The sequence below is a fragment of the Nuphar pumila genome, chromosome 12 (assembly GCF_984573655.1).
Source record: "Nuphar pumila chromosome 12, dmNupPumi1.hap1.1, whole genome shotgun sequence".
Lineage (NCBI taxonomy): Eukaryota > Viridiplantae > Streptophyta > Magnoliopsida > Nymphaeales > Nymphaeaceae > Nuphar > Nuphar pumila.
The window spans coordinates 73,503,292-73,513,216 of NC_143260.1; the positions used below are offsets into that span (position 1 = coordinate 73,503,292).

At 40.0% G+C, this 9,925-nt stretch overlaps 1 pseudogene across 1 annotated transcript; it reads right to left on the reverse strand.

Annotated features, from left to right (window-relative positions):
• Positions 1-3,570: 3,570 nt before the first annotated feature.
• LOC149821021 (phosphoserine aminotransferase 2, chloroplastic pseudogene) lies at positions 3,571-5,207 on the reverse strand (annotated as a pseudogene). Its single transcript, XR_016426478.1, has one exon. The product of XR_016426478.1 is annotated as a phosphoserine aminotransferase 2, chloroplastic pseudogene (transcript).
• Positions 5,208-9,925: the final 4,718 nt, after the last annotated feature.

Genomic DNA, 9,925 nt, shown 5'->3' on the forward strand with positions numbered 1-9,925 from the left:
CAATGGTGGAGGTATGGTTGTCATTTGGGTTATCATAATCTTCAATTGATCCATGATCATGTGAGACAGGGATAGATTCAATATGTTCATCATCAGGGCTGCTAACATTGCGAGTATCAATAGTAGTTTGCTTATTTGGTTCAACATCATGTTCTGCTTGATACATCCATTCAGTAAAAGAGCCAAGTTCTAGTTGAATATGCCCACGATTTTGCCCGTGTTGGTCTAGTTGAAAAGGCAAATTGCATTCATCAAAAATGACATGCCTACTTATGTAGACACGTCCATTGGATGGATGTAAACATTTGTATCCCTTGTAAATATCCCTATAGCCCCAAAAAAAACATGGCAGAGCTCGAGGATCAAATTTATTCTTCGCATAATCTCGCAGGTGAGGATAGCACCTGGATCCGAAAATTCTCATATAAGAATAATCGGGTAGCCTTGAAAAAAAATCATAAGAAGACAACATGCCAAGTATCTCAGTAGGCAACCTATTTATTAACCATACATCAGTGAGAAAAGCCTCCACCCAAAATTTTAAAGGAATGACGGCATAAAACATCATACTTAAATCAAGTTCAACTATATGTCTATGTTTTCTCTCAATCCGAGCATTTTGCTCTGGTGTGTGAGGACATGACATGCTATGATGGATTCCATGGTTCTTCAAAAAAGTTTGAAACTCAGTCCCAACAAATTCTTCCCCTCCGTCTGATTGAAAATTTTGAATATTTCTTTGGAATTGCGTAGCAACGATTTTTTGAAATTCTTGAAATTGATTGAAAAAATCAGATTTCGCTTTCAAAGGATATATCCAAGTATATCATGAACAATCATCAACAAGAGCCATATAATATTTAAATCATTGGTCAGATACCACAGGAGCGGGGCCCCATAAATCACAATGAACCCGTTGAAAAAGATCATCACAATGAGAAAAGAAAGTTTGCATGATTTGACAACAATACAACTAGAAAAAATGCCTAAACTTTTATTTTTAGAACTGGGAATACAATTATTCTTATGTAAATATTGAACTATCTCTATGTTTGGATGTCCAAGACGTCGATGCCAAGTATCAAGATCAGCCACTCGTTGCCTATTGGAGAAGAACGCCTCTTTATTCCCTTGCTTCAAAACATAGAGATCTCCATCTCTATGACCCCATGCTAGCCTTTATGGCGAAATGAGTAGCATAAAATTAAAACATTAAGTCACGGTCTGAAGATAACTACAGAAATAAGATTCTTTTTCATTTGAGATACGACTAAAACATTGTCAAGAGTAAAGTCACATTTGTCAGTTTTAAGTGAGCTTGTTCCAACATGAGTAATTTTAAGCTTGTTGTCATCACCAACCATGATTTTTTCATAACCAAGATATGGATGTGCGTGAAATAGAGTACTTGAATTAGCAGTAATATGGGCGATAGCTCCCATATCAGGGAACCAAGATTCATCTTGATGATCTGCAATAGTCATTGCAGCAAGGGCTTGCGGCACGTCAGAAGCCTGATACATTTTGTTAAATTTGTTATAGCATTTGATTGTCGAATGATTCGACTTGTTACATATCTGACAAATTAGTCATTTGTCTTTATTGCCCCGTTTCTTGTCATTCTGATTGTTAGAGGTTCCTAGTTGTTGTTGTCGGGAAGATTGCTTGCTAACTTGAGAAAACCCCCGACCTCTTGATGAGAACTGATTATATCCCCCACGACTGTTGTTATATCCTCGTCCGTATTTTTTACTATAAAATGTCATATTTTGATTAGCGTTAAGTTCACTAGGGTTCAGATTTTTTCTCGTTTTATGGCCTTGTAATAAAGTAATGAGCCTATTGTAAGTTGGTACGGAGGGTTTAAGCATAGTAGTGATAAATGACTCATAATCATTACCTAAACTATTTAAAAGAGAGAACACCTTGTGTTCATCCTATTGAGGTTTTTGCCAATTCATCACATATATTTTTGAAGGAAGCAATGTATTCACTCATGCTTTGAGATTCCTTTTTATGGGTTTGCATTTTCTGAATCAAGAAACACTCCATTTCTTGAGAATCAAAAGCAAAATTTTGCTCGAGTGTAGTCCATACTTGGGCCGCTGATTCGAGGCCAACAACAAAGCCAAGGACTTCTTCGGTTAAAGTTTCTGTATTCCAACCACGTAGAAGTCTGTTAAACTTTCTCCACGCAACATAATCTGGGTTCTCTTGGGCTAGCCCATCAGCATTGGTAATTTGCTTTGCAGGTTGCTGAATAGACCCGTCGATGAAGCCTTGCAGGTCTTGACACTTAATGAGACCCATCAATTATGTCTTCTACAAAAGGTAATTGTTGTGAGACAACCTGATGAATACAAAATTAGCAACATTGAGAGTCGTAGGATAGGGGAATTTTGATGATGCAGCTGAATTGCTAGTTGCCATGAAGAGATGATATGGACACTAGAGGTTGTTTGGCTCCGTTACCATAAGAAAAAACACACAAGTTTAATGTGGTTCGGCCTGTTAGTGCCTGCGTCTACAGGAAATTTGATTTTTACTTATGCCAGTTACAACATATATAGCCCTTTTCATGCAACTCGACTACAATGCGTATCCCGCTCAACAACATTATATAGAAGTTCAGCGTATTGCCAGCTGGAGAAGATTCGTTTACAGCTGAATTCTGTTTGAAACAGATGTTATCTTCATCTTGTACAGCTGGGTCCGTGTTATTAGAATTCTGAACCGGAGCAGGCAGATCTGAATCTGGAGCAGATTATGCTGTTTGACTGGTACCATTATTAATTACAGCCCATCTCTACCTGAGGGCCTCTCCACAAACCTCTATCTGATCATAAGATAGTATGTCTTCATTTATAAGCAATTTAATCCACCACTAATTAGAAATAGTGCCCCACAAAATCAAGTAACCTCCTCCTTAACCATTTTTCAGTTACATAAAGCCATATAATCATGTTTTATAATTAGGCTTAATGAGCCATCCAATTTAATGGCTCTTGGAGTTTCTGTGTGAAACCCTATAACCATACAAGATCCAAATCCAAGATCCAACATAACAGAGGACCTCTCTCACTTGAGAGAATGATTCTCATGGGAGCTAAATCCCTTCAGTCACTTTCCCAATCAATATGGATGCTTTTTTGTAGATTCCAATTGAACAAGGCACACATCCTTTGGAGCTCCAAAATCTATTTGAAAAACAAAAAAGAACCTTCATCTGCTTATCATATCTCCCAAATACTATCATCTCACAAACGCTATTACTGCACACAAATACTGAGAACAGTATCAGAAATTGGTACTAATAAAAATGTAATAAAAATAATGGTCACGAGGCCCAAAAATTGTGAGTTCGTTCTTTGAAAAAATCAACCAACAGTTCATAAAGGAATTAGTTTTACCAACTCAATTAGGAAAACAATCACATCAGATGGGGACCAGAGAATATCTGTTTCCAATCAAACAAAATGAAGATTCACACCATCAAACAGATCTACCGCTTTCACCGTATACAGCTACAGAAATACCAACTAAAAAACCAGAAGAAACAAGAGAAAAATTGAACAGAACAACTGAAATGAATACAAAGGGTAGGAGAATTCTCTTCCTTTTAGTTAAAAATCAGCAATTCCATCTCCTATTCATTGGTATATTCGGTTAAACCAAACAACAAAGAAAAGTTTATTCCATCACACTTGTTCCTGTTACATATTACTCGAAAGAGAAAACAGAGGATATGATAAAACCTAGATATTTAATCAACTTGGGGACGATACCTATGAACTCCTCCTCTGAGCAAAGCGGAAGAATTTTCAGAAACAAAACTATATGATCGATCCCTTCATCACATTCACGCATGCTTGGCCTGAAAATCCTTCATGAACGTGACCAATTTCTCGACGCCTTCCAACGGCATTGCGTTATAGATCGAAGCGCGAACACCACCAACAGATCTGTGTCCCTTGAGCTGCACCATGCCTTGTGCAGCTGCCTCCTTGATGAATTCGGCCTCCAGCTCCGATTTCTCTAGCGTGAAGGGGACGTTCATCAGAGATCGCACGGATTTCTCGACCGGGCACAGGTAGAACCCGCCGCTCCCTTCGATCGCATCATAGAGGATCCCGGCCTTCTTCGAGTTCTTCCGCTCGATCGCCTCCAAGCCTCCCTGGTTCAGCAGATCTTCGAAAACCAACCCGCAAATGTAGATCGCGAAACAGGGCGGGGTGTTATACAGGGATTTGTTCTCCGAGTGGATCTTGTAATCAAGCATCACGGGAGTTACCGGCTGGGCGTTGCCGATGAGATCCTTCCGAACTATAACGATGGTTACGCCGGAGGGGCCGACGTTCTTCTGCGCCCCGGCGTAGATCAACCCGAACTTCGACACATCAACCGGCTTCGAGCAGAAATTCGACGACATATCGGCGATCAAGACGCAATCTTTCCCGAAGGGAGCCGGGTAATCCTTGAACTCGACGCCATGGATGGTCTCGTTAGCGCAGATATGCAAGTATCTCGCACTTGCGTTCTGCTTGATCTCGCCGAAATCGGGAATTCTCGTGTACTTCTCCGATTTCCCGGACCAGACGACGCTGGGCTTGCAGAATTTTTGGGCCTCCTTGAAGGCCTTATCTCCCCACGACCCAGTAACCAAGTAATCGACGGGATCATCGGGCTTACAGAGGTTCAGCGGGATCGCGGCGAACTGGGTGGTGGCGCCGCCCTGGAGGAAGAGGACGTCGTAGTCGGCCGGAATCGCGAGGAGATCCCGGAGATCTGCCTCTGCCTTCTGGATCACGGAGAGGAACTCCTTCCCCCGGTGGCTCATCTCCATGACGCTCATCCCGGAGCCTCCCCAGTTGTCGAGCTCGGCCTGAGCCTTCTTGATGACGTTGAGGGGGAGGGTGGCCGGTCCGGCGGCGAAGTTGAAGACTCGGTCCTGGGCCTTGCCGGAGACGCCGTAAGGGGTGAGTGGGGGGGTCGCTACGGCCTTGCATGAGATTGAAAGAGGCTTCCTTGGTGGAGCTGAGAGGTGGCCGTTGGCGGGGAGCTTTGTGGTGATGGTGGTGGTCTTTGAGAAAGGAATTTTATTGGGGTTTTGTAGGAGGAAGAAGTGAGGAGTTGAAGAGGTTGCCATTTGGGGAAGAAGGGGAGTGCTGGAACACTGCAGAGTAGAGGCAAACGAAAATGTCTTTCACCTTCTACGGTGGGGGAAAGGTTTTAGGTTAAAAAGGGAGAGGGTTGGCGTTTTTTTAGTTTTGGAGAACATGCATGGGCAGTTTTGTCTTTTTCATATATATATATATATATATATATATATATATATATATATATATATATATATATATATATAAAGCGAGAAAGAGTAATGCGTTGGTGTGTTTTCTTTTCTCGTTGTGCCTCATAAGGTTCATTAAAAAATCATATTTTTTTGTGATATAGATGTGATTTATAGGTTTTGTTTTTTTTTGTGATATAGATGGGATCTATAGGTTTTGTTTAGTGAGAATCAGCTTTTGGATCAACTGATAATCCAAAATCAATAGCTATGAAGGCATCAGTTTTTCTGGCTCATAAAATCATATTTTTTTATGAAAAAAAATATGATCCAATAGTCGATTCTCACTAAATTGAGCATTCTAAACACAGCTAACAGTTCTGACCCATCATAAAATACTTCAAAGCAGAGGCGTAGCTAAGGGGGGGGGCAAGCTCAGTCCTGCATCCCGAAACAGTTAATTTTTTTTTTTTTTTTTTAAAAGCCCAATCCTAACCTAGCCCTGATTCCATATGAAATAGATTTTTATCTATTTTTTTTAGCCCAGTCCAGCCCTAACTGCAGCAAATAGTTTGATTTGTCCATATGAAATAGATTTTTATTAATAATTGCAGCCATTTTTTATTTTATCACAAAAAAAAAAATTCGGGGGCGCTGCCCCCAACCCCCCAACTATCACACCAAATATTTTTTCTTTGCTACACCCCTGTTCCCCCCCCCTCCCCCTCACATGAATCCTAGCTACGCCACTGCTTCAAAGTACAGGAACTAACGAGGCATTAAGAGAAAACTAAGCCTAATATGTTCAATTATATAATCGCTCTAGATAGACCCCATGGGCAGGGGGGTCCTAGCTTCAGATTTTAAGTTGCCGGCACCACAACCGTAGGTATGGCAAGCTGAGCCAGCATGACCAGGTCTCAGGTTACAAACAAAAAAAAAAAACGGCTAAGAAAAACCCTAGGTTAAATGACCATCCTGCATTATGTGGTCTCAAAGTTACTGACACACCCGTGTGCTAGCTGGGTTTGATCTACATCCTTACAACCACCTTGCCGGCCACGCACGCAACTCCACGGTGGTTGCATGGGCAGTTCTGTCATTGGTGACCAACATGACTTTGACCAACTTGGTGTTGGTGGCATGCCGTTTTCTATCACCATCTTGGTTTTAAGAGGTTGTGTTTTAAAGCTTTGGAGGTTTATTATAGATCTACTTGCCTCAGTCAAAAGGTTATGCTCAAGCTTTGGCTTAAGCCTTTTAAAAAATGTGTTTTTTTTACTTAAAAATGAATTTTGACGTAAGAATAGACATGGAAATAAGTAAATGTACAATTGATAAACAACAAAAAAAATGTTTCTTCTAAACTCACGTTCAAGATCCTGTGATTGGAAATTACAATCACAATACTTTCTCCACTTTTAATGATTAATGTTCATTCATTGAATCATGTAATTCTAGGTAACAATAACAGCTTCTACTTTCTCAGCTGTGATTGCTCATTCCCATCAGTGACGCAAACAATCGTTTTAATCTAATTCTTGCATGCTTATTTTTATACAATTTATGAAAATCCAATAACAACTAGAGGTAAAAGTCTATCGATTGAATAATAAAGCATAATAGTATAAGATCATTATGTTACCATGATAAATTCAAGTAATTCAATTTTTCTTAATATTTAGATGTTTCAGAATTTTGAAAATTGAGAGTCTAAGGTTGTTTTGCTATTGTATGTATTTATTATTATTGCATTTATTTATGGCTTATATATATAATATATGTTTAGCATTTTAAAAACTTTTTGATGTTTTAAACTTGATGTTTCAATAGACATTAAGGTTACAAGGGTCGGTATCCAACCCATCAAGGTATACTTGAACCACCCAAATATACAAATCAGGTTCTTGGTCGAGTTTTGTCGGCTCAACTCGTTACTAGTTTACCCAGCTCGGACTCGGGCTTGAGCTTGGGTCTAGGAGGGGAGGGTTGTGTATGTTCGCCCCCGATGATTCACTGAATCCCACGTCCGTGTTCGGGGGATCGAATGAGCGCCACGTATTCATGCACATGGGGCTCGTATTCCCGTGTATGTTGACATAACTTTGCATCAGACTCTGGTGTTGTTGCAAAGACTTAATCCCCTTGCTTTTCTTGCCCTGAAATGACGGTTCGAGGAAATGACAAAAATATCCTCCATTCAAAAGTTGTGAAACGACGGGTGGGGAAAAGGACAAAAAAGTCCTCCATCCAAAAAGTTTGATGTTAACCATTTAAAGTGGAGACGTTCGCCTGCGCCATCTGCTGTAACAGTTGCTCCCATTATCAACCCAAACTTTGCCTTCGTCTCCAGTCGAGCTTTCCGCCTTGTTTTTTATCCTGTTGTACAACACACTGTCGCCTTCTCGTGCTTGCCTTGTGTTACAAAACATTCCAGTGTCTTCTCTTCATTTCTGTTGTCGTTAGGCATCATGAAAGAAAGCAATGATTCACAAACATTCCAACCAGTGCCATTAAGGCACCGTGAGTAGCTTTTCATCTCATCATGCTATCGATGAAGAAGGCATGTCGTCTTGTGTGCCATTAAGGCATTGTTTGGTTATTACAGGTAGATCTTGTTATTACGAAGGTTGGAAACTTATCGATATTTGTAAGACACTGGGACCTGTTGACAAGAACGCTTGTTTGCAGATGCTAGGAAGGGCCTCTACCCCATCAGGTATCCTACAGTCACTCATCATATGCATTGTATCTCAAACCGCTGTATTAGTAACAGACTCTCGTTTTTGTGAGATACATTTTTGTTAGTTAATATCGATTTGTTTGCTATTATGTTCAAGTTCTTCCTTATTGATTTGTAATTTATTGTGCGATATATTTATCGACCTTTTAGATAGTATGTTTTTGTATCGTCGAGTTGTAAGTTATAAATACTGAACTGCCGTATCGATTTTCAATATCTGACAAATCGCTATACATATCGTTTTGTAAGATATTATATGTTTTGTAATATGTATTTGTAAGATATTTGTACACAGACTTTGAAAACGTTTGGGTGCATAAACACATCTTGACACGCATGGCGGGGCGATTTTCACATGCATATCGTTGCTCTCTCAGCGACTTCTATTGAACTCGCTTTAGAGCCTCGTGGATATTATGAGAGCGTTATCGTCAACACACATGTACGACATGTGTATTTTATTGGCATGGTAAGCGACACGTCGATGCTCAGCATAAGCAAACATCAAACTGCACTTGCTTTGATACTTTCATTCATTAAATCATTGCTTTGACTTGCGTAACCCTAGTGGTATCCGTTCTTATATGCATCCTGATTAAATCGTAGTAAACCTATGCCGCTTGCTAACGGAAATTGATATATTGCTTACAAAACATTCCACTGTCTTCTTTTATTTGTCGTTGTTACTAGGCATTAAGGAAGAAAGCAATGATGCACAAACATTCCAACCAGTTCCATCAAGGCGGCGTGAGTAGCTTCCCATCATCATGCTATCGATGAAGAAGGCATGTCGTCTTGTGTGTCATTAAGGCTTTGTTTGGTTATTGCAGGTAGATCTTGTTCTTACGAAGGTTGGAAACTTATCGATATTTGTAAGACGCTGGGACCTGTTGACAGGAATGCTTGTTTGCAGATGCTAGGAAGGGCCTCTACCCCATCAGGTATCCTACATTCACTCATCATATGCATTGTATCTCAAACCGCTGTATTAGTAACAGACTCTCATTTTTGTGAGATAATATCGACTTGTTTGCTATGTTGCTGCAAACACAAATTGATATATTGCTTAAAACATTATTGAGCTTATCATCAGGTTGTAATAAAGACGATGTAGCTCAATCAATAGAAAGATCTGAAGAATTGGATATCTATACTTATGACCCAACTGAAGAATTGTACATCTGCACTAACGATGCACATGAAAAGAAGGGTGCAGGCATTAGACCCACTATTTACTTAAATGTTCCAGTGGAAGAAATGCAATTCAATGATGAGGTAGACTACCATGACAACGCACATAATAAAAGTGTATGCACCGGGAATGTACACGGAAGTACACTTGACTTCAATGTTCCAGGAGAAGAAATGCAATTCAATAATGATCCTGATTTTGATGTCAGTACACTTAATAAAACCGTAGGAACTGGGAATGTACATGGAATTGCACTTGACTATGTTCCTGTAGAAGGAATGCATTTTAATAACGAAGAAGATGCATATAAAGTTTACAATGATTATGCCTTAAAAGTTGGCTTCAGTGTGAGAAGGTTTTCTTGGTCAAAAAATGCACAAGGTGTCTTGGTTAGAAAGACATATGTCTGTTCCAAGCAAGGTTGGAAGAAATCAATGGGAAATCCAACTAGGAGCACGCCAGAATCAAGATGTGGATGTCAGGCGAGATTGGTTTTGAGAAGACATCCGAATGGGAAATTTGTCGTGCGTACTTTAATCAGTGATCATAATCATGATTTATCTGCATCATTTATGACTCCTATGCTAAGGTCACATCGTAAAGTAACTGTAGCGCATGATGCAATGGCTGAAATAGCCGATAGCGCCGGCATTGCACCAAGGAAGACATACAATTTGTTTACCCTCATAGATGGTGGTCACGA